The sequence below is a fragment of the Mobula hypostoma genome, chromosome 1, assembly GCF_963921235.1.
Source record: "Mobula hypostoma chromosome 1, sMobHyp1.1, whole genome shotgun sequence".
NCBI classification, from domain to species: domain Eukaryota; kingdom Metazoa; phylum Chordata; class Chondrichthyes; order Myliobatiformes; family Myliobatidae; genus Mobula; species Mobula hypostoma.
In genome coordinates, this window is record NC_086097.1 from 17,391,257 (window position 1) to 17,417,830 (window position 26,574).

A 26,574-nucleotide genomic window follows, 5' to 3' on the forward strand; every position below is an offset into this window, starting at 1 on the left:
GATAATACTGGGAACACCCAAGAGAACAGACAGGACCTGTGGAAAGATGTGAGGAAAAAGAAGCAGGTGTATTTATTATACAAAGGAGAAGGTGCTCAAGAAACTGAAAGACCTAAGGGTACATAAGTCAGTCAGACCAGATGAACTCACCTGAGGTTCTGAAAGACATAGCGATAGAAATTGTGGAAGCATCAGTAATGATCTTTCAGAAATCATTGGACTCTGGCATGGTGCCAGAGCACTGGATATTTGCAAATGTTACTCCACTCCTTAAGAAAGGAGGAAGGCAGCAGAAAAGAAATTATAGGCCAGTTAACCTGACCTCAATGGTTGGGAAGATGTTGCAGTCAATTGTTAAGGAAGAGATTATGGAGTACTTGATTTCACAGGCCAGGATAGGACAAAGTCAGCATGGTTTCCTTAAGGGCAAATCTTGCCTGATGAAACTGTTGGAATTCTTTGAGAATATAAGTAGGATTGATAAAGGGGATGCAGTGGATGTTGTATATTTGGACTTTCAGAAAGCCTTTGACAAGGTGCCACACATGAGGCTGCTTACCAAGTTAAGAGCCAATAGTAGTACAAGAAATTTACTGGCATGGTTAGACCATTGGCCGATAGGTAGGAGACAGTGAGTGGGAATAAACTAATCCTTTTCTGGATGGCTGTCAGTGACTAGTGGTGTTCCACAGGGGTTGGTGTTGGGACCGCTTCTTTTTATGCTGTATATCAATGACTTAGATGATGGGATAGATGGTTTTGTTGCCAAGTTTGCAGATGATAGGAAGATTGGTGGAGGGACAGGCAGTACTGAGGAAACAGGTAGGCTGCGGAAGGGCTTATACAAATTGAGAGAATGGACAAGAAAGTGGCAAATGAAATACAATGTTGGAAAATTCATGATCATACACTTTGGTAGTAGAAATAAATGTGCAGACTATTTTCTAAATGGGGAAAAAATCCAAAAGTCTGCGATGCAAGGGGACTTTGGAGTCCTTGTGCAGAACAGTCTAAAGGTTAACTTGCAGGTAGAGTCAGTGGTGAGGAATGCAAATGCAATGTTGGCATTAATTGCAAGAGGTCTGGAAAACAAGAGCAGGGATGTGATGGTGAGGCTTTATAAGGGATTGGTGAGGCCACAGCTTGAGTATTGTGAATAGTTTTGGGCTCCTCATCCAAGAAAAGATGTGCTGGCATTGGAGAGGGTTCAGAGGAGGTTTACAAGAAAGGTTCCAGGAATGAAAGGGTTATCATTCGAGGAACGTTTGATGGCTCTGTGTCTTACTCACTGGAATTTAGAAGAATAAGAGGGATCTCACTGAAACATTTTGATGTTGAAAGGCCTAGATAGAGTAGATGTGGAAAGGATACTTCCCATGGTGGGAGAGTCTAGGACATGAGGGCACAGCCTCAGGATAAAGGGGAGCCCTTTCAAAATAGGGATGCAGAGAAATTTCTTTAGCCAGAGGTGAATTTGTGGAATTTTTTACCACAGCCAGCTGTGGAGGCCAGGTCATTGGGTGTATTTAAGGCAGGTTCTTGACTGGACACAGTATCAAAGCTTACAGGGAGAGGAGAAAAGGATCAGCCATGGTTGAATGGTGGAGCAGACTCAATGTGCCAAATGGCCTAATTCTGCTCCAATGTCTTATCTTATGGTCTGTGATTGTTGCCCTCTTTCACATTGTCCATTTCAGATTGCTGGCTGATATTTAGTCTAAGCCATGATTTATCTAATGGGGGTTTTTCTTTCCAGTTACAATAGCTCCATTGTTTATTGGGAAATAGAGTTTAGAGTCATGGAGCACCACATCACAGGAACAAGCCCTTAGGCCCATAACAGTCCATACCAAACTGTTATTCTGTCTAGTTCCATTGATTAGTGTGAAGTTACCATAACTAGAGAGAAGGTTCCTGGAAAACCGAAAGGTCTGCAGGTAGATAAGTCACCTGGACCAGATGGTATGCACCCCAGAGTCCTGAGGGAGGTGGCTGAAGAGGTTGTGGTGGCATTAGTAGTGAACTTTCAAGAATCACGAGGTTCTGGAATGGTGCAAGAAGACTGGAAATTTGCAAATGTCACTCCACACTTCAAGAAGGGAGAGAGGCAGAAGAAAACAAACTATAGGCCAGTTAGTCTGACCTCAGTGGTTGGGAAGATGTTAGAGTTAATTATGAAGGATGAAGTCTCAGGGTTCTCAGAGGCACTTGCCTGTTGGAATTCTTTGAAGAAATATTAAGCAGGATAGACAAAGGAGAAATTGTTGATGTTGTGTACTTGGATTTTCAGAAGGCCTTTGACAAGGTGTCACAAATGAGGCTACTTAACAATCTATGAGCCCATGGTATTACAGGAAAGATTCTAGCATGCATAAAACAGTGGCTGATTAGCAGGAAGCAAGGATTGGGAATAAAGGAAGTCTTTTCTGCTGTCTGTTGGTGACTAGTGGTGTTCCACAGAGGTCTATGTTGGGACCGATTCTTTATGATATATGTCAATGATTTGGATGATGGAATTGATGGCTTTGTTGCAAAGTTTGCAGACGATATGAAGATAGGCAAAGGGGGATGTAGTTCTGGGGAAGTTGAGGGGCTACAAAAGGACTTAGACAGATTAGGAGAATGGGCAAAGAAATGGCAGATGAATTACAGTTGTGGGAAGTATATGGTCATGCACTTCGGCAGAAGAAGTTAAATGGAGAGAAAATACAGAAAACAGAGGTTTAAAGGGACTTGTGAGTCCTTGTGCAGGATTCCCTAAAGGTTAATCTGCAATCTGAGTCTGTGGTGATGAAGGCAAATGCAGTGAACACATTCATTTCAAAAGGACTAGAATGTAAAAGCAAGGATGTAATGTTGAGACTTTATAAGGCAATGGTGAGGCCTCACTTAGAGTATTGTGAGCAGTTTTGGACCCATTATCTAAGAAAGGATGTGCTAGTATTGGAGAGAGTTCAAAGGAGGTTCACAATAATGATTCCAGGATTGAATCAGTTGTCATATGAAGAGCATTTGATGAATCTGGGCCTGTATTCACTGGATTTCAGAAGAATAGGGGGTGACTTTGTTGAAACCTATTGAATGGTGAAAGGCCCTGATATAGTAGATGTGGAGAGGATGTGCCCTACAGGTGGCAGAGTCTGAGACCAAAGGCTCAGAATGGAGGGGCATTCTTTTAGAATGGAGATGAGGAGAAATTTTTTTAGCCAGTGAGTGGTGAATCTGTGGAGTTCTTTGCCACAGTCAGCTGTGGAGGTTAAGTCTTATGTATAATTAAGTAAGAAATTGATAGATTTTTGATTGGTCAGGGCATGAAGGGATACAGGCAGAAGGCAAGAGATTGGGACTGAGAGGAAAATTGGATCAGCCATGATGAAATGGCAGAGCAGACTCGATGGGCCAAATGGCCTAATTCTGCTCCTATATCTTGTGGTCTTAATTACGTATATCCTAACATCAACTAATTTTGACAAAATATCTCATTCATATATATTATAATCTGAATGTTTTGCAAAGTCCTATGCAATACAATTCACTCCTTCTTCCATTTCTTGGTGTAAATAGCATTTTGCACCTAGGGGCCAAACACATAGCAAAGAAGAGTAAAGAAAATATATTCAGAAAGAAATGAGAAATCCCAGTTATGATCAGAGGGCAAGGCATGTTCATCAAATATTTTGATGTCAGGAAAGCATTAATCTTGATTAATTTATTTAAGAAATATTGATCCTGTGAATGAATAATGTTTTCATTGTTTAGCAATTACACTACTCTATTCAAACTTTTAAATCCAACTTCAAATGTATTTATTGCCTATACTTATATACTTCCTGCGCCTACTGACTACCATTCACTAACTAGCTCCAGGTTGTGGATCTGCTTCTTACACTCGGAGTATCCCTGAGCAATTCCAGCAGTCACCGAGCAAGACACACAAAATGCTGGAGAAACTCAACAGCTCAGGCAGCATCTCTGGACAGTCGACGTTTCAGGCTGAGACCCTCCATCAGGACTGAAAAGGAAGGGAGGAAAATGTCAGAATAAAAAGGCTGGGAGAGGTGAAGGAGGACAGGCAAGAAAGTGATAGGCAAAGGAGGTAACATAAGGAGAGAAGAATGGACCATGGGAGAAAGGGAAGGAGGAGGAGAACCAGGGTGAGGTGATAGGCAGGTAAAGAGAAGATGTACAGAGACCAGATTGGGGAATAGAAGAAGTGAGAAGGAGGAAGGCAAAAAATTATCAGAAGGAAAACTTGATGCTCATGCCATCAGTTTTGATAATACCCGGATGGATTATGAGGTGTTGCTCCTCCACCCTGAAAGTGACTTTATTGTGGCAAAAGAGGAGACCATGGACCGACATGACGCAACATGAATGGGAAAAGGAATTAAAATATGTTGGCTACCGGGAAATTCCAACATCATTGGCTACAATCAGAAGAAGTAGAAAGGGAAGAGGTATGTAGCATTTAGAGAAAGTTAGGAAAGATTCTGGGAAGTGCAAAATAGAATATATGATATACTTAGCAGTTGATCCCTTGTAAAACCTTTACTCTGATGGGTACTACCATGGGATGTTGTCCTAGAACCAAGCTTCCACAAGGTCAAGCACATATTAATGATTTAGATTTAAATATCTGGGGAAATTTGAAAATCATACAAACATTGTTATTGTCATATGGAGGTGGCTAGGAATAGACCCAAGTGCAAGACACAGACACTGAAGGACTAGGGACAGGACTAGGATACAGGCTGAGGGCAAGGACATGGACACAAAAACCAGGAACCCAGAACAGGACTGGACAAGAGAGCTAGGAGCCCAAGCTTGGACTCCGAGCCAGAGACTGGACAAGGACCCAGTACTGCGGTACTCCTGGGCAGGGTGCGGATCACCACCTGACAGAGGCATGGGACAGGAAGGGACAGAACCAACCACAGGTAACGGCAAGACGGCCTGGCTTACCCGACAGAGGCAAGGGACAAGAAGGGACAGAACCAACCGCAGGTAACGGCAAGACGGCCTGGCTTAACTGGGCGGAGGCAAGGGACAGGAAGGGAGCTAGGTACAGGATGGCTCCAGGACAAGACTGCAGGCAAGACGAGGCGAGAGTTACCAGCAAAACAAGGCAAGGCTTCAGGCAATGCAAGGCAAGTCAAGAACTTCAGGTGAGGCGAGAGTTACTGGCAAGACAGGGCAAGGCTTCTTGCAAAGCAAGGCAAGACGAGAACTTCAAGTGAGGCAAGAGTTACCGGCAAGACAAGGCAAGGCTTCTGGCAAGGCAAGGCTTCTGGCAAAGCAAGGCGAGACGAGAACTTCAGGTGAGGCGAGAGTTACCAGCAAAACAAGGCAGGGCTTCAGGCGAGGAAACAGGAGGCAGAGGAAGGCATACAAGGAGTAGGACAAGAACAATCCAGCCGCCATGCCCTGGTCTCTGAAGGTATTTATGCAGCCAGCCCTAATGAGCATCAGCTGACTCAATTAGAGCTCAACAAGAACAGAAACAGGGTAGACAGGAAAACCTGGAGCAAGGGTCGATGGACCGGACCGTGAACCTGAATACGGACTTCACGGACCGGACCATGACAGTTGTGTGGTTGACAACAATGTGCAAAGGTTTGCAGAAAGATGTGGATGGTCTGGTCAGCTGGGCAGAAAACCGGCAAATGAAATCTAATGCAGGGAAGTGTAACGTATTTGCGGAAATGCAACAAACCAAGGTAATTTTCAATAGATGGGAGGGTACTAAAGGCTATGGATGAATAGACGAATAGTGAACTATATCTCTGTAGTTCCTGAAAGATGGGTGGACAATTGAATGCTGAGTGATAAACCCCTAATCTACATATGAAAAGCATCTGCTCCAAATACCCATATAGAGAACTATAAACTGCAGAACTGATTTGATTTAGCAACGCAAACGTGAGGAAATCTGCAGATGCTGGAAATTCAAGCAACACACACAAAATGTTGACAAAGGGTCTCAACCCAAAACGTTGACTGTGCTTCTTCCTATGGATGCTGTCTGGCCTGCTGCGTTCCACCAGCATTTTGTGTGTGTTGCCTGATTTGATTTAGTTCAGCTTACATTAGTGCCTTTCCACTTCTGGACATTGAGGGGCTGAGTCTGATGGGGAAGCCCCTCAAACAACGAAAGTCTGCATCACACTGGGGGGCCACATCCTTGGCAATGGTGACATGTTCAAGAATGTGATGTCTTAACATTACTAAGAATAGAATCAGCAACATTCAATTTACAAGACCAAAGAACGCTAAGAATGTAAAGAGCTTTGAACTGTGCTTTTCTTTCATTCATATATTTTTATTATTGTGAATAAAATTTATTTTTGGAATGTTAAATAATGTTTTTTTACTATTTGATCAAATGTTTCACTGTCTATTTCTTCCTGATATTCTAACAGTCTGAGCAGCTGAGCCTGACTCACTATCTGGGCCTACTCCAAATGTTGACACACTCCATATGTGTGCCTAGTATTGTACCCTTCTATACACAATCAAAAGAGTTTTAATTACTGGGTCAGGTTGATCTAGAGCAGAAATAATACAACTCTGAAATTGCGGATTGCTTACAGATAATTGCCTTGGCTATGGAAGTTTTGTTATCCTGGAGATCGTTGCTTAGTTTTATAGCAGATCACTTAGACACTGAAAAAAATGTCATTTATGATCAGTCTTTAGAAGCCTTTTCATTGTTTGCAGATAAATCTCAGCATTTCCTCTCTCCACAGACATGCTTCCATTTTACTACAGTTCAGCGGAGTAGTTCAATGTTTTTTCCCAGCATTTATGAAGCTAACAGAAGCCATTCAGCCCATTGTTTCAATGCTGGACAAAAACTAACCACCCAACCTCATCCTACATACCAGCACCGGGTTTCACTGCCCTGTTTTCATTTGGGTGAAGGAAAAGTCCTTTTTAATTATTTTTTTCATTCTTAATGTCTGACTTCACATATATGAATACATTATCTCAGAGAAATGCATTCATTGTCAATCTTCAATAATCTCGACCAACTGCAACTTAGTGCACCAGTCTCCAAACAGCATCCTGTACTTACTGACAAAAGCAAAATTATGAATACTCACCATCTTCTTCACTAGCTTTACAAACAGCAACAGATATTACAATATCCACTCATTACACACATTAGGAGAGAACTTAATCTGATCAAGCATTCTAGTTACCCCCACTTACACCGCTCTGTTTTTTAAATCAGTCAGTGCACTGCAAATACTTTAAACTATTTTTATAATGTTGCTTATATTGTAAGTGCAAGATGGTATTTATGAATTTATGCACATTTTGTTCCATATCTCTACTTCTAACTTTATTTTATATAACTCTTTATTCTGTATAATTGTTGAACTTCGTTGTTTTTTTATTGTATCCTGTGCCAACACACCACAGTAATTTCCTAATACATGTAAATGTATATGGTGAATAAAGATGACCCTTTTCCTTATTATGCTGAGATCAACCAAGCTTATCCAACAGGAAACTGATCGTATCAGTACAACAGTGGTCTCGTAACCTACTCAATATTACTTGGATAACAATATTAAAGATAGATCCAGATGCAACAGAGATCAAAATGGCACTGCAGCCGGGTGACTCATTGCAAGCTCTTTGCAGGTCAACTCGTTAATTCTATTATAATCATTCTACTCTTATAAAATCTAAATTCCATAACTGCTTGCTTGCACATTATTGTCTGTCTTTTCTGTGAGTGTTTACTTGCACATTACTGTCTGCCTTCACTGCACTTTCTCTGTAGCTGTAACACATTATCCTGCATTCATTAATTGCTTTTCCCCTGTACTACCTCAAGGCACTGATTTGATGAAATGAATTGATCTGTATGTAGGCATGCAACACAACGTTTTCCACTGTACCTCAGTACAAGTGGCAATAATAAATCAATTTACCAATTTACTAATAAAGGATGTAAATACAGAAACAAACTCTCCCAAACAGAAAGATATGCTAATAGCAAAATCTTCTCATTGCTACTATCAGTGTGTTTAGGAGCCTGAAGATGGACACTCAATGTTTTAAGAAACAGCTTCTTCACCTCCACCATTAGATATTTGAATAGTGAATGAACCCATGGACACTACCTCATTATACCTCTTTTGCATTATTTTATCTATTTTATTTCTTATTGTGGCTAATAACAAGTTTTTAATATCTTGCACAGCACTGCTGCCATAAAACAGCAAATTTCATGACATATGTCAGTGGTAATAAACCTGATTCTGCTCTGTTACAGCGATGGCAGGCTAAGTGTTTTGGTACAGACTAGATGGGCCAAACAGCCTGTATCTGTGCTGTACTTTTCTATGACTGTATGACTCTAAATTGGCTAGGACATGAGGGGTAATTGCCCTGCTCTTTTATTTGAAATTTTTCACCTGAAAGAACAGTCAAGTCCCTAGTTAAACATCTCATATAAAGGACGGCTCTCCCATCAGTGCAGCAGTTCCTCAATACTGCATACATTTCAGGATATTTTATAATCCAATTTCTAAAGTAGGACTTGAACCCACAATCTTGATTGGATCTCGATACAATCTTGTTGGAGGCCAAGTCCGTGCATATACTTAAGGCAGAACCTGATTGTTTCCTGATCGGCCAGGGCATCAAAGGATATGGCGAGAAAGCAGGTGCATGGGGTTGGGTGGGATCCGGGATCAGCCATGATGGAATTGCGGAGCAGACCGGATGGGCTGAATGGCCTAATTCTGCTCCTATGTCTTATGTTCTTATAGTCTGATCTACTGACACAATGGCAAAAGTGTTACTCTTCAAAACAAGGCTTACCTGTCTACTTAACTAAGAAACCATATACATCTATGTTCTATACATAGTTTTAGACATTCTATACAACTTCAATCTATACATTTATGAACACAGCAGATTACTTTTCCTGCAGCAAAGTGATACATATTTCTTCTGTAGATGGCCTATACCATATTATGCCATCTTCATGGGATGTGACCATGTTCTACTTCACAGCATTAGCAATTTGTCCCTTGAAAAGGCTGATATTGGCAATGGGAATGGTCAGTAGAGGAAAGAGTGAGCAAGTTTTTGGGGTCTCAATATCTCTGAGGATCTATCCTGGGCCAACAAAGAAGGCACAACAGCAGCTATATTTCATTAGGAGTTTGATGAGATTTGGTATGTTACCAAAGACACTCACAGATTTCTACAGATGTACTGTGGAGAGCATTCCAGCTGGCTGTATCACTATCTGGTATGGGCAGTGGGGGGCTACTGCACAGAATCTAAAGACGCTGCAGAAAGTGGTGAACTCAGTTAGCTGTATTGTGGCCACTAGCCTTCGTAGTATCCAGGATATCTTCAAAGAGTGATGCTTCAAAAAGGCATCCACCATTAAAGACCCCTGTCACCTAGGTCATGCCCTATTCTCAATGCTACCATCAGGAAGGAGGTATGGGAGCCTGAAGGCACACACTCAATAATTCAGGAATGCTTCTTCCCCTCTGCCATCTGATTTCTGACTGGAGTGGACCCAAGAACACTACCTCACTACTTCTTGTTTTGGCTACTTATTTAAGTTAACTAATTAATATTTATATACTTACTGTAAGTTACAGTTTTTTTCTGTTATTATGTATTGCATTGTACTGCTGCTGCAAAGACAACAAATTTCACAATATATGCTGGTAATATTAAACCTGATTCTGATGAGTTTTCAGATTATGTTCCTCCCATTTGTGTGAATGCCCTTGCTTGACAAAATGTAAATCACTTCTACAAAAAAACAATTAGAAAAAGTATTAATATTTTTCACAAGAGAAGTAATGATATTATTCGTTGGAAAATTGACTGTTATCTTCACCAGCATCGCAATAGAAAATGCTGTATGATTGGAAAAAAAAATCAAAACCTCCTGTGGGAAACTAACCCGTCAGACAGCTAATAAATTTAATGTTTTCATAAACTTACTGTTTCTTTAACCTATGCATTAAGGTTAAAGAAATATCACCAGTAAGGCTATTGAGAAGCACCTAAGCTTGTTCATCATTTTTTAACAGGAAAGAAGAAGTCACAGCGTACAAATTATTAGGCAATAACCTAGGCTCATCTATCTCTTTTAATGAAAACACAAGGTGCAGTTATCAAAGATATATTTCCTAGCTATCAAGTAGGTTTAACACAGGCAAGAGTCAAGAACAATTTAGAACCACATTAACATGAAGACCTTGGATACACAATTTAACATGTCACCAGTTGAGGATTAGGTGATTAGATGGTTGAATACAGAAGCAATGACAGAACTAAAACTGCAGGCATAATTTGTAATTATCAAACCCAAATTAGAGGAGCCTGCTCACAAAACTTGAGTTTTATTTTTGGGCTTTGTTTCAAAAGTCAAAAATGTCAAGATGAATAATGGAAAATTCTAGATTTGTTTTGACTTGTTGGATGAGTTGGCTGAATAGTTTTTTGTTTAGATGATACATATCAATGATGTCAATGGAACTGGAAAAGTTTCCAAGCATGACAACTTAAGTTACATCTTCAAATTAACAGCCGCCTCCTTCTGTCATATTATTTTAAATTCCAGACATGGTCACTGCTCAGCTAAGTATTTGTGCCAAGGCTCAGTTGATATCAGCTGTAATCCATAATTAAGGAAGGTTTCTTAATAACTTCAGAAAGAGATGAATCATAACTAACAAAGTGCTGACATTAAAGAAACAATTAAACAATTGTGATGAAAGAACTTGAAGTGGCTGCTTTATGAAAATGTCACAAGCTGGATCACTTGGATTATTTAATTATTCTGTGAAAATTAGATACAGCAGAGTGGGTAAACAGTTTCTCACATAGTAAAGTCTCTCATCTTTATGACAGAATAATGAATGCACCAGTGCAGAGGCAGAGAAGATAGATTGCAGAGACCTTCCATTTGGTTTGTGTTTGCGTTGCTGCTAGATGGTTGAGAAACTTCCAAACATGTCTGAGTGAACATTAAGCCATGCTCCTTGGATTGGAAACCATGTCTTATGAGGATAGGTTGAGTGAGCTAGAGCTTTTCTCTTTGGAGTGAAGGCAGATGTGAGAAGATTTGATAGAGGTGTACAAGATGATAAGAGTCACAGATCAAGTAAATCACCAGAGACTTTTTCCCTGGGAGCAAATGGCTAATACCAATGGGACAATATTTGAAGGTGATTGGAGGAAAGTATAAGAAAGATTCAGAGATTATTATTTTTTCACATGGTAGGGGCATGGAATGCAGTGCTAGGGGTGGTGGTAAAGGCAGATATAATAGGGAAATTTAAGAAACTCTTGAATAGGCACATGGATGATAGAAAAATGGAGGGCTATGTGGGAGAGAAGGGTTAGATTGATCATAGGGTAGGTTAAAAGGTCGGCACAGTATCATGGGCCGAAGTGTCTATACTGTGTGGTAATGTTCTGTGTTTAATACACAATGTTCCATTACGCCCTCCTGGAAAAGTTAGCTTTGAAAGTCAAGACAAAGAACAATTAAGGATTGCAAGAACCTCCACCATAACATCTCGTACTCTGCAGAAGGATAGGGTGCATAGATTTGGAACTGGTTACATATACCGAACTGATTTTCAAATATGTACATTCAAAAATGTGCATTGCTTCGTAACTCTTTCCCTACCATAGGTCAATACCTGCAGAGGATTGCTTTCCCTCAAATTTGATGAGAATTTTCAGCTGATCAGCTACTGGAGAAGATCCATGCTAATTCAAGCATTACATTCACCGTCACAATACAAATTGCTTATCAAACTAGCACAACACTGTAAAAGTCTTCTGGCTTGGGCAAGGTCCATGAATGGCTATACTCCACTTAGCTTCAGTCCATGTTCCATCTCTTCAAAATCAGATTTTGAATATCTCTATGAAATCAGATCTGGCAGCCATGGAAGGATAGAATTCGCTGCCAAAGATTGTGGCACTGCACCAGAATTTGCCTGATCCTGTTCTGGATGCCCATCAACCTGTTAGCCAACAATGAATCTTAGCAGAAAAGATTAACATCATCCATGTCACAAACGAGAGAAAATCTGAAGATGCTGGAAATCCAGGTAACACACACACACACAAAATGCTGGAGGAACTCAGCAGGTCAGGCAGCATTTATGGAAAAAAGTACAGTTGACTATACTTTTTTCCCATGGATGCTGCCTGGCATGCTGAATACCATACATGTACTGACCTCTGCTGCCTGCATCATCACCACTCATACTTGCACAGTACTTCTCTGGATGGACTTGATAGGGCCAATACACAAACAAGAAAATATATACAACATTCAGGAGGAGCTCAGCAGGTCAGACAACATCTATGGAGAGAAATTAACTGTCAATGTTTTGATCCAAGACCCTTCATCAGGAGTATAAGGTCCTGATCCTGATGAAAGGTCTCAGCATGAAGCATCAACTCTTTATTCCTCTTCTTAGATGCTGCCTGAACTGGCGAGCTCATCCAGTATTTTGTGTTTGTTGCTCTGGATGTCCAGCATCTGCAGAATCTCTTGTGTTTAACATAAGTGAAAGAGCCTTGCCTAACTCCAGATTTAATTGGGAAGCTTCCTTAACCAACCCAAATTAAGACTGCAAAATCTATATATAGCAGCTATATCTACTTACTGATTCCCTCCCCAAAATTGGAGACCCCATCCAAAAGGCATGAATGCATTATCCCATCAATGGCCTTCTCCAAGCTATCAAAGTAAATATTCTTTGTTGTGTATTTCATATTTCAGTAGTAGTTCAAAGTTCAAAGTACCTTTATTATCAAAGTATGCATATATTATATACCTTTGTGATTTGTCTCCTTTCAGGCAGCCACAAAACAAAGAAACCCAAAAGAACCCATTTAAAAAAAAGACTGTCAAACACCCAATATGCCAAAAGTAACAAATCATGCAAACAATAAAAGCAAGCGAATTGTGTTGAGAACTGAAGCCCACAACAGACATGAAGCCATAGCCTCAGTTCACTGCAGAGCCGAATAAATGTCATGGAGCAACGAGCTGAACTGGCTTGTCCCTCACCTCCGGCCCCCACATCCTGGCCTTTTCAATCTGGCCCAGCACTTAAATTGTCATCCAAATATCAGTTTGTCTCACTTTGATACAATCGCCTTGATTTGGCCTGTTCCTGACCTTTCCAATTCGGCCCGGTGCTTAAGTTGATCAAACCTCAGGTCTTTCCTCACTCTCAGAGATAGGCCTGCTGCCTCGTCTCTCCTCACCATGGGTCCTCCGCATTGAGTCATCTCCATGTCCAAAGGGAAGTTACAGGCTATTATTTTCAGTGACCATTTACCAGAAAAAATGTTATTAATAAAGTATTTCGTTGGTTGGTTCCTTAGTTTTGTTTTGTTTGTCGTCGATAAGTAGTCGCTGAGCTTCACCAGTGCCATCTTAATCCAGAAGTAGGTTTAATATTTGAGTAACATTTTAAATATTTTGTTTGTTTAAGCATTTTTTGTTTATATAATTACAGGTTATACGTTTAAAGTACCTGACTGGCATATACGTACGTCACCACGCCACCACACCATAAATGCAATGTCCAAACAGAAACCTGCCTGGTCGAACATATATGGTCGAAGCCTGCAGATATCCAAATAAGAACTTAAACTGGAAAAAAAGATAACTCCTGAGGGAATGCCACTCATAGCGATGAAATGCAACAGTCAATATGCCACATTGGGCTTGTATGTGGTAAATACAGGAGGGCCAATCACAGATAAGAAGTTGCCTGATTGGCTGAGACAACTACAACTTGATTGGAGATTCATCCACAATTTGCATGCTACATCCCTAGCAACAGAGTCAGCTGAAAGTGAGTTAAGAAAGGTACTAGATGATGCCACAGCAGTGTTTAAGGATCGCATTGGAAAATTCAAACATATCAAGGGTAAAATAGTCTTAAATGAAAATGCTACATCCAAGTTTTACAAACCTATCCAGTTCCTTATACCATCCATGATAAAGTAGCCAGTGAGCTAGATCATATGGAGGCTGAAGAAATTCTTTCCAAGGATGAGGGGAGCCCATGGGCTACACCAGTCATCCCAGTAGCCAAAAAGAATAGGTCTGTTGGGTCTGTGGTGATTTTAAGGTCACCATCAACCCAGTACTGAAAGTTAACCAATACCCTCTGCCCAGAATAGAGGATATCTTTGCAAACCTTTCTAGCAGAAAACACTTAAGCAAAGTTGACTTAGCTGAGGCTTGTCTACAGATGGAGATGGAAGAAGAGTCCAAAGTGTTTCTCTCAATAAACACTCAGGATGGGCTTTATCACTATAATAGGCTTGTTTTTGGAGTAGCGGCTGCACCTGAACTCTGGCTGAAAGCTATGGACCGGGTACTGCAAGGCTTCCCGGGCACTCAGTGTTACCTAGGTGACATCATTGTTACTGGTAAGGACAAGATACACCTCCAAAATCCTAAGGAAGTGTTAAAAAGATTAGAATTCATTCATTCATTTTTTGGGGCACCCCTCTGTTTTTGTGGATGGTTGCAAAGAAAAAGCATTTCTGGATGTATATTGTATACATTTCTCTGACATTTAATGTACCTTTGAAACCTTTGAACCTTTGAAAATTATGTGCTCAGAGAACAACATGACAAGTGTGAATTCCTTAAACTAAGCATCACTTACTGTGGTCACACCATTGACACAAATGTTTTACACAAGTATGCTGAGAAAATTCAAGCAGTGGTGGATGCCAAGGCAAAAGGACATGTTACAGTTGCAGTCCTTTTCAGGATTTGTTCATTGCTATGACAGGTTCCTACCAAACCTGGCTACTGTGCTCCATCCCTTGAACTCATTATTACAAATTGGGAAGAAATGGCAATGGTCAAAGCAGTGTAATGTGGCTTTCCAAAAGTTAAAGGAAATGGTAATGTCAGGCACTGTCTCACACGTCATCCAACAAACCTTGCCTGTGACACCTTGCCTTATGGTATAGGTGCAGTCATACCCCATGTTATGAGTGATGGAAGTGAATGCCCCATAGACTTTGCATCACGTTCCCTTACCACTGCAGAGAACTATTGCACATAGATTGACAGAGGGGCTTTGAGTCTGGTTTGGGGTGTAAAACATTTTGACCAGTACTTGTATTTTCAATCCACAGAAGGGTTTTCCACTAAGAGCAGCAGCATGAATGCGGAAAAGCAGAAAAATGCGGAAAAGGGAAGAGAAGATGACGGCACGACGGCAGCACACGTGGCCTCTCCGGTGAATGATAACTGTAATCTGTCAAGTAGGGGACCGTGCACAATTCTGATTTGATGGAGATGGACGTGACAGTACGGAGGAACATCTGGAGAAACTTCTGAAATGTCCGCTTCGCTGCCGCTGCTACTGTGTGGTAACTGGAATCTCCGGAGGAGAAGGCCTCGAATCCTCGGCTTTGCTTGTTTCAGCGGCCGGGGCGAGGTCGGAGGTGCTTGGTAGAGGATGGCGCTTGGGAGGCTGTATCGGAGGGGCTGGTCGGAGGCTTGAAATTTTCGGATGGATGGACTCAGTGTCGGCTGTGATCGGCTGCTTCCAAGGCATCGGCAAGTTGATGGTGTCTGGAGGTTTATGGCAGGGAGTTTCTCCCTCTTGCCGCCTGCTATCGGGGACTCAGGAGTCGATCGACTCGGGGACTTTGAGACTTTTTTTTTACTGTACCCATGGTTTGTTCTTTATCAAATTATAGTATTGCTTTGCACTGCTGTAACTATATGTAATAATTATGTGGTTCTGTCAGTGTTAGTCTTTGGTTTGTCCTGTTTTCTGTGATATCACTCTGGAGAAACATTGTAACATTTCTTAATGCATGTATACATTTCTAAATGACAATAAAAGAGAACTGAGGGTTCTCATAATCTAAAAATGGACTCAGTTTCTTGGAGGACACGTTTACAAAATTAAATTCAAGAGAATAACTAATCATGGAAAACACAGATTGTTGTTTTACCCTTGGAAAAGGAAATTCCTAAAAGATTTACAAAAAAAGACACCTCTCTTGAAGTATTCTCCCTAAAGCAAATCAAAAATCTCCTACAGCAGAGATGATACAAAGGGAAACCAGAAAAGACCCCACACTGTCTCAAGTTTACATGGCAACTTAAAATGGCTGGAATGTGCAGGAGAAATTCCAGTTCCCCAGTTGTTACCATGATGGGATGAACTTGCCCCAGCAACTTCATTTATTGTCATAGACCATAAGATATAGGAGCAGAATTAGGCCATCTGGGCCATCAAGTCTGCTCCACCATTCAATCATGGCTGATCCTTTTTTCTATCTCTTCCTCAACCTCAGTTCCAGCCTTCTCCCAGTAACCTTTGATGCTATGTCCAATCAAGGACCTATCAATCTCTGCCTTAACATTAAATACACCCAGTGACCTGGCCTCCACAGCTGCATGTGGCAACAAATTCCACAAATTCACTACCCTTTGGCTAAAGAAATTTCTCTGCATCTCTGTTTTAAAAGGGTATCCTTCTATCCTGAGGCTGTGCCCTCTTGTCCTAGACTCTCCCACCATGGGAAACATCCTTTCCACATCTATTCTGTCTAGGCCTTTCAACATTCAGAAGGTTTCAATGAGATCCCCGCTCATCCTTCTGAATTCCAGTGAGTACAGACCCAGAGCCATCAAACATTCCTTGTATGATAACCCTTTCATTGCTGGAATCATCCTTGTGAACCTCCTCTGGACCCTCTCCAATGCCAGCACATCTTTTTTACGACAAGGGGCCCAAAACTGTTCACAATACTCAAGGCCTCACCAGTACCTTATAAAGCTTCAGCATCACAACCTTGCTCTTGTACTCTAGACCTCTTGAAATGAATGCAAACATGGCACTTGCCTTCCTCACCACCGACTCAACCTGCAAATTAACCTTCAGGGTGATCTGCACAAGGACTCCCAAGTCCCTCTGCATCTCAGATTCCTGGATTTTCTCCGTTTTGAAAATAGTCCACACGTTTATTTCTACTACCAAAATGCATGACCATGCATTTTCCAACATCATATTTCATTTACCACTTTCTTGCCCATTCTCCTAATCTGTCTAAGTCCTTTTGCATCCTACCTGTTTCATCAATACTGCCTGCCCCTCCACCAATCTTCGTATCATCTGCAAACTTGGCAACAAAACCATCTATTCCATCATCTAAATCATTTATATACAGCATAAAAGGAAGTGGTCCCAACATCAACTCCTGCGGAACACGACTAGTCACTGGCAGCCAACCAGAAAAGGATCCTTTTATTCCCACAAAGGATCCTTTTATTCCTTTTATACAGTTGTTAGCTTGTGTGTTTATGGGTCACCCTGACTGTAACCGGCATATGACTGAGTTGGTTCTCAACAAGCAAAGTTTGTTACTGTGCTTTTCCTAATAAAGACATCAGCTGAGTTAAATGAGATTGTCTCGTCTGTTATCAAGGACTGAATGCTCGCCACATTGGTGTCAGGAGTGGGATTAGAAATTGACGACAAGACGGAAGAGCTACAACATCAGATGGAGTGCCTTAAGAGCTGGGGAGTAAGTCCAGGGATCGGGAGGTATGCCTCCCCTGCACCCTGTGCTGGGGTCCTGAAGATGGGACGCTGACCTGGAGAGGAACCTGGGAACTGATCATCATGCCTTCCCAGGGAACCCCAGTGAGGTAAGCATACCCAGGCTCCCCAACCTGGGATACCTGGTGGAGCGCATCATCCACTCCCTCGCGGCCCACACTGGGGAATCCAAGAGACCACAGTCATGGGAGAATGAGCAAAGCAGCAGGCACCATCAACGCCACCAGAGAAGGAGCAGGACCAATGGGCCCCAGCAATTAATGCCACAAAGTCCTCCCTAAAGCTCCCAATACAATGGTGCCGGCTATCTGGAGCCTTACCTGGCACAAGTCAAACTTGCCACATGGCAAACAGGTGGAGCCCCACTGAGACGGCAGTGAACCTTGCTTTGGTGCTGAAAAGGGATGCCCTACAAGTCCTTCTCAACTTAATGCCTGCTGAGCAGTGTGACTACAAGGCTCTCATAGCGGCACCAGCGTGGCGTTTCGGACAGAGGCCATAGGCAGATTTCCACCACTGTGCTCCGCTTGGCCACCCCTAGCTCCCTCCCTTGGCCAAGGAAGAGTTTGCTCTTCACGCCTTTGTAAAGGCCTTGATCCTGAGCCCCTTCAGCAGCACGTTCGCCTGACATCACCATCATCACTGGCCGAGGTGCAGGTAGAAGCAGAGACAGCAGAGGCAATCCTGCGTAGCCCCACAAGCCGCAAGCCCAGGCTTGTCTCATTGAGGCAGTGGAGGAAACTGACGAGGAGGAGCCCGCGAGACAGGGCCAACCAGTGCCGCGTCGTCCCTGCCACATGCCACAGAGCGATCTCAGCTACTGGTGTAGCGAGGCAGGCCATGTGGCTCGGAACTGCCCTGCACCAGCTCTGCGCCACACTCCGGCGCAGCCACCGGGAAATTCCGAGTGGGCAGCAGCACTTGAGACCTCCAGCAGAATCTCTCCATTGTTGCCTCCCCAGAATGGCCACTTGGGTGAAGAGCAAGGCTTATATGTGGACTGCGTGGTGGAGGGCATCAGATGTCATGCATTGATGGACACAGGGTCAACCATCACCATCATCAGTCTGGGTGTCCTTCCCAACACGGACCAGCCATCCCCACCTGGATGGTCAGCAACGGTGGTCCAGCTCATTATGGTCACCAGTGACTGTGCGGCCTTGAGAGGGAATAGATGGCTGCACATCACAGTGGGGAGAAACACAGTGAATCTTGAGGTGTGGCTAACTGACATCTGGGACTCCTGCATCATTAGCCTGTACCTGCAGTCCCACTGAACGACCAGAGTGGGCAGTGGTCTCCACCCTGGATCCGGAGACCGAGGCCCTATACACCCAGTGGTGCATGCTGGAAGTGTGCGATGGGTTGTTCTTCTGGCAGTGGCAGTTTTCCAACAATGACAGAGATCTCCTGCAGCTGGTAGTCCCCCAGGGGCGCTGCACCATAGTGCTGCAGTCAGTGCATATGCAGGTGGGTGCTGGCCATTTCGGGGTCACAAGGACTCTGGGAAAGCTGCACAAGCATTCCTATCGGCTTAGGAGCAAGCAGGATGTAGAGCTGTTTGAGTACTGGTGTGACACTTGCACTTCCCAGAAGAGGCCAGGCCACCAGTTTAGGGCACCAATGCAGCACTACCTGGTGGGGCTACAGATACACAGACACCACCCCACCCCACACCCCGCAAGGGCGTCAACAACCACCAGACTTTTCGACTTTATTACGGATTCTGGGGGTGCCGGGGATGGCTGACTTCCGCCCCCCCCCCCCCCCGTAGGGGCAGAGTGGTGCTCCGGGAGTGTGGTCAACGGCTCATCCCAGCATTCCTGGCAGCCAGCACTACTTATTGTTCGTGTTTTAAACTGCCTTCATAGAATTATGGTGAGATGTTCATGTTCATTTATTGTTATATTTTAGCTTGGGTTATACAGTTATTCACTTGTGTGTTTGTGGGTCACCTTGACTGTAACCAGGATGCTTAATAATCACCTTCCCCATCTGTATTTGACAGTGTTGGTTCTCACTGAGTCATGGCGGTCTGCCTGTTGAAATAAAAACGGCAGTTGAGATAAAAGAGCTCTTCTCATCTGTCAGCATGGAGCAAATGCTTGCCACGGTATGCCGCATTGTTACAAAATATAACATGATCTTGAACAATCATATCCATGCATAGACAAGCATATCTTTCTGTCACCCAGAGTGAAGGTTTAGTCTAGGGGAACCACTAAGCCCAGAACTCTCTTGATTTGATTGGCAAAGATGTTGGAGAGGATCTTGCAATATACATTGAATGGGGAGGTGTGTGGACAATTTTGCTTTTTTTTCCTCTTGCTTTTGGTTGTCTATGAGGATGATGTTTTGTACTTCATGTTTTCTAATGTGCTGCCAAATAGAAGTATGGTGCTGTACAAATCCAACAAGTTTGTCCAATTGAGCAAAAAAAAAAGGCAAGTGATAAACCATCACCTCCGGGAGTATTTCTTGTCTTAGAAAAACAGATTAACCTTGACAAATTGCCATCAACTTGCAACTTTTGACTGAGCTCTCTCAGTCACTCTAGTCTAGAAGTTCCCAACCTGGGGTCCACAAACCCCTCGGTTAATGGTAGGCGTCCATGGCATAAAAAGGTTGGGAACCCCTGACTAGTCTAAACATTGAAGGATAGCCAATAAATAAACTGCAAACATTATTAATAAAGAACTTATAGCTTAGAGAGCCAGAGTGGTATTGTAATTTGAAAAGGTAGGTACTTCACCGAGGAGCTTTTACACTAAACATTGTTGTGGCATACAAGAGCAGATTTTCTTGATGGGTGTTTCACTGGTTCACATTCAATGGTGAACGGTGTGCCACAGGGTCGGCACTGGGCTTGCAACTGTTCACGATATACATGAACAATCGGGACAAGGGGACTGAGTAAGTTTGCTGATGACACCAAAATGAGGGGAAAAGCAAATTGTGAGGAGGACGTGGAGAGTCTGCAGAGAGATATAGATAGGTTCAGTGAGTGGGCAAGGGTCTGGCAGATGGAGTACAATGTTAGTGAATGCTAGGTCATAAACTTTGGAAGGAAAAATGGAAGAACAGATTATTATTTAAATGGTAAAAGATTGCAGCATGCTGCTATGCAGAAGGACTTAGGAGTCTTGTGCATGTGAATGAATCGTAAAAAGTTATTTTGCAGGTGCAGCAGGGTATCAAGAAGACAAATGGAATGTTGGCCTTCATTGCTAAAGGGATTGAATTTAAGAGCAGAGAGGTTATGCTGCAACTGTACAGGGTACTGGTGAGGCGACACCTAGAGAATTGCATACAGTTCTAGTTTCCTTTCTTGAGGAAAGCGAATAACTGGCTTTGGAGACAGTGTAGAGGAGGTTCACCAGGTTGATTCCAGAGATGAGGGGGTTAGACTATGAGGAGAGATTGAGTCGCCTGGGACAGCACTTGCTGGAATTTGGAAGGATGAGTGGAGATCTTATAGAAGCATATAAAATTATGAAAGGGATATACAAGACAGAGGCAGGGAAGTTGTTTCCACTGGTAGGTGAGACTAGAAGTAGGAAATATAGCTTCAAGAATCGGGGCAGTAAATTTAGGACAGAGATGAGGAGGAACTGCTTTTCCCAAAGAGTGGTGAATCCGTGGAATTCTCTGCCCAACAAAGCAGTTTTGCCAGCTCAGTAAATATATTTAAGATAAGGTTGGATAGATTTTTGCATAGTAAGGAAATTAAGGGTTATGGGGAAAAGGCAGGTGGGTGGAGATGAATCCATGGTCAGATTTAGCCATGATCTTATTGAATGGCGGAGCAGGCTCAATTGGCCAGATGGCCTACTCCTGCTCCTATTTCTTATTTTCTTATGTTCATTTAGTACAGTCTTTATAGTGGTGTATAATCAATATGTCAAATGCCAGACATGTCATGTCTTCCAATTAAAGCTTTTTCTATGTGAGGTGGTCTCTGTCATTTCTATTTTCCTCATGGGAAAATGGGTATTTGCTGTATATTCTTCCCCAAGACCACAACACTGAGGTGAAAATATTGTCCTTTGCTGTCCTGCAGTCGACTGCAATGAGGTTCTGTGTGCGGTGTCAATGTGCCATTATGCGTTGTACTGTTTAAAGTTAAAGGGAAAACTCACTGAAGTTTGTCTTGCAGGAAAGCTTTTTCAGTAACTATCTTTGAGAGTATCTACACCATCCCCATAAGTAAATGGCTTTCATTGAAAACATTAAACTAAACAATCTTATTTTCATCCATCATCCCAACTTTAAGGAGAAACAATTACAATGAAAGAAAATGATAAAACGTTGAAAAACTGTTGAGAGAGAGAAAACTATGGTAAAGTTTATGAACCTTGTAATCCACACCATGCTCCATAATTATTAAGACCTTTCAGAATTTTCCAGATCAGAGAAGAATTTCAAAAAGCACTTTTATTTGGAAACTTAATGCAAAATAGAAGATTGGAATGTGGGACAGTTTAATAAGGAGAACATTTAACTCAGTGGGCGTAATTTACTCACACTTCACTGATTGTGTTATCTAATGATTAAGGATCCTTTTTCTCATGCCTTTGTAAATCCGTAGGGATAAGCAGATTTATTTAAAGCATGTACTTAGAGTTAATTGGTTTGCAAATAATGCACCACTGAATAGCTAATTGGAAATAAAATGGCAATAATAATTGTGCATCAGTGTATCCAGACATCCTGCTTGTGTAACCTGCCCCTTCGCAGACTTGCAAACAATAAAATCCATCGTTTCTTCATTATGTTCCATGTTGTATGACATAGACGATCATGGTCTTTCCATGATCATGATTGTTCTTGGCAATGTTTTCTACAGAAGTGATTTGCCTTTGCCTTCTTCTGGGCAGTGCCTTTACAAGATGGGTAATGCCAGCCATTATCAATACTCTTCAGAGATTGTCTGCCTGGCATCAGTGGTCACATAACCAGGAACTGAGATGTGTACCAGCTGCTCATACGACCATCCACCACCTGCTCCCATCACGTGACTGTGATTGGGGGTCGGGGAGGGTTAAGCAGTTCCTACACTTTGCCCAAGGGTACCTATAGGCTAGCCGAGGGAGGAAGTGCCTTACACCTCATTTGGTAGAGATATATTCTCCACCCTGCCACCCAAATCCAGCACTGGATCAATAGAGTGCATGATTAGAGCACAGATACATGGAATAATACATAGGAAAGGGTCCAGCTGGCAACTTGATGAGATGTAAACAAATAACTACGTAGCAAGAGCAATATACCATGATAACCAGTTATTGCTCATTCATCTATGGAATTGTCAGTGAATGATTTTGTTATTTTATATGAGTAAGAATGCTGAGCACCCTACATCATAAAAAAGGCAACAAATGTCCAACTTGACAAAATTACTTCACACAAATTGCCATCACTGCGAACAAATTGTGTACATTCCCAAAGATCAGCATCAGAATCGAAATTAAGTGTATTATCACTGACATACAGCATGTCATGAAATTTGCTGCTTTGCAGCAGCAGTACAATGCATTACGTAAAAAATACTGGACATTATAATAAGAATATTAAAAAAATCACTAGTGAAAAAAGAGGAAAATAGTGAGGTCATGTTCCAGTGTTTGTGGGTTCAAGGAACTTTCAGAAGTATGATGGTAGAGGGAAAGGAGTTGTTCTTAAATTGCTGAATGTGCATCATTAGACTCCTGTACCTCTTCCCTGATGGTAGCAATGAGAAGGGGGCATATTCTGGATGGTGAGGGTCCTTCGTTTTGATTGTTGCCATATGAGGCATTGCCTTTTGAAGATATCCTCAATGGGGAAGTTAGTGCTGGCTGAGTTGGCTGAGTATATGCAGCTTTTTTCCAATCCCGTACAATAGGACCTCCATACCAGGCAGTGATGGAACCAGTTAAAATGCTCTTTGCTGTACATCTGTCGACATTTGCTGGAGTTCTTCATGGTGTATCAAATCTCCTCAAACTCCGAATGAAGTCTAGCTGCTGGCATGCCTTCTTCATACTTGCATTAATGTGCTGGGCCCAGGACAGGTCCTTTGAGCTGTTGATCCCTAGGAACTTGAAAATGCTCACCCTTTCCACTGCTGATCCCTCAATGAGGACTGATGTGTGTTCCTTTGACTTGCCCTTCCTTAGATTAGATTATTAGATTAGATTATGAGGACACGCAGTCCTCTTTTATTGTCATTTAGTAAGGTATGCATTAAGAAATGATACAATGTTCCTCCAGTATGATATCACAGAAACACAAGACAAACCAAGACTAAAAATCTGACAAAAACTACATAATTATAACATAACAAGTCCTGACGAAGGGTCTCGGCCTGAAACGTTGACTGTACCTCTTCCTAGAGATGCTGCCTGGCCTGCTGTGTTCACCAGCAACTTTGATGTGTGTTGCTTGAATTTCCAGCATCTGTAGAATTCCTCGTGTTTGCGTAATTAACAGTGCAAAGCAATACCATAATTTGATAAAGAACAGACCATGGACATGGTCAAAAAAATGTCTCAAAGTCTCCTAAAGCCCATAATCAATTTTGTTGTCTTACAGATGTTGAGTGCAAGGTTATTACTCAACTGGCTGATCTATCTCGTTCCTGTAGGCCTCCTCGTCACCCTTTGAAATGCGGTCAACAACAGTTGTGTCATCACTGAATTCGTAGCTGGTTTTTGAATTATGCCTAACTACACAGTCACGAGTGTACTGAAGGTAGAGCAGTGGGCTAAGCATACATCCTTGAGATGCGCCTGTGTTGAATGACATTGAGGAGAAGATGTCATTAACAGTCTGAACTGACTGATGTCTCCCAATGAGGAAGTCAAGGATCCAGTTGCAAAGGGAGATACAGACGTCCGGATGTACAGAAAGACACATTAGAAAAGGCAGGTAGGTTTACCAGCAATCAAGAACAGTTTTCAATGATCAACCTTCTGGATAGTCAGAAATTACTGCCCTTTACTATACTGAAATCATCTACAAATAAGCTTTGTAATATTTCACGCTGCTACTCTTGACAGCCATGAAACCTTTTGCAAAGCAACTTCTGAGGTTTACAGAGAGCAAATGCAGCAGCTGAGGAAAGATTATAGCAGCCTATACAATAATTAAAAGAATGGTAAAAAAAAAAGAGCCAGATGTTTCATATTGTATTTCTCTATTGTTTTGGATTGCCAATCTACCACATGGAAGGAAGCCAATCAGCCCATTTTACCCTCCAAGCAATCTCACCTCACCACTTATTTCCTGTAACCTATTCTTTCATATACACCCATCAATATCCTCTTGACGCTTCTCGATTCACCAATCCTACCCTGAGGAAAATGTACAAGAAACAATTAATCTACCAACCAATACACCTCTGAGATAATAGAAGAAATTGCATAAACATTGTTCCCTTGTGACCTGCATGGTCACAAGGGAACAGTAAGCACAAGAGATCTAGAAATCTAGAGCAAAACACGCTCAACTCTGGAAGAACTGAGAAGGTCAGGCAGCATTTATAGAGAGGAATAGGATATCGGCATTTCAGACTGAGACCCTTCATCAGGAAAAAATATAATGTTCACACAGACAGCACTGGATCAAGATCACTGTTGCTGTAGCAACAAGGGTAAGGTTCAGCCACTGTACTTTATGTAATGGCATGTTAATAGCACATTCCACTAATATCACACTTCAGCTAGATTAAGATAAGTCATGAACTGCGAATTTCTAGAACTTTCTGGTCAATTTACATCATTCCAATGCCTTCTTTATATAGGCAATATCTCCACCTGCCCATTATTTTTAATAACCTTCTGTATTTTCACATTAATATCTGACTAAACCAGCTGTAATATGTTGTGGCTGGAACTCAACAGCACAAATACCTTTCTAATGATGTAATAATTGTTATTGGATTGCCAATCAACCTCTCTAGACCAGAAAGGGAACAGCTTCCAATCTCACTACTACATCTGGTCATTTGCCATTAGAAATGTTTAAAGCCTTACATTTCCTTTCCTATTTCCCCAAGGTAGTCTTTCTTCCCTCCTCCTTGTAGTTGGCATGGAAGTTGGAAGGAATTAGTAAAGGGCATTCAGAGGTTCAGAACATGCTGCAGTTTAAAAAAAAATAATTGAAGGATATCTTAATAACCGTTATCCAGAGATACCTTGCCCACAGCCAACCTGGCTGACAGCTATTATTAAGCAGTGTGCATTGCACCACAAGGCTCCAGCTAAGTGGATCTGAAAGTATAGGTATGGTAGGAATTCGGGTGGCAGGGTGGAGATGTGTCCCTACCGAAGAAGGTGAAAGGTGCTCCTTCCTTTTGCTAGCCTGCAGGACACCCTTGGGCAAGCTGTAGAATCTGCACCTGCTTAGCCCCTCAATCAGGGTCACATGAAGCCATGGGAGTAGGCGGTGGCTGGTCGCCTGAACAGCTGCTGCACAGCACAAGTCTTGGTTATGTGACCACTGACACCAGGCAGACAATCTTTGAAGAGTGTCACCTGTCTTGTAAAGGCACTGCCCAGAAGAAGGCAATAGCAAGCCACTTAACAAATGCACAAAGAGTCATACAAAGGCTGTGGTAGTCAGAGGGGGAGATTCAGCAATCAGAGGTTCAACAATCAGGCAAAGTATGTGGTGGTTCAAGAGAGCAGCTGTAGATCGAGTAGAGTAAATGTGTGGTCATTGACAGAAGACAGCAGAGAAACATATGGTGAGGGTTAAGGGCATCTGAAGCTAACTGCGGAAGAAGATAATGATGGAGCAGAGTTGATTGTAGTTGTGGGGAGAAGATGGTGGTTTGCCACTGTCATTTAATGGTATAGAGCTTGCAAAGACAATGCCTGCAGTTTCACATGCAAGTTCCCAGCAAGCTCAGGAATTCTGCACATACAGGCATGCCGTGGAAGTGCTGAACTTCCTGTCG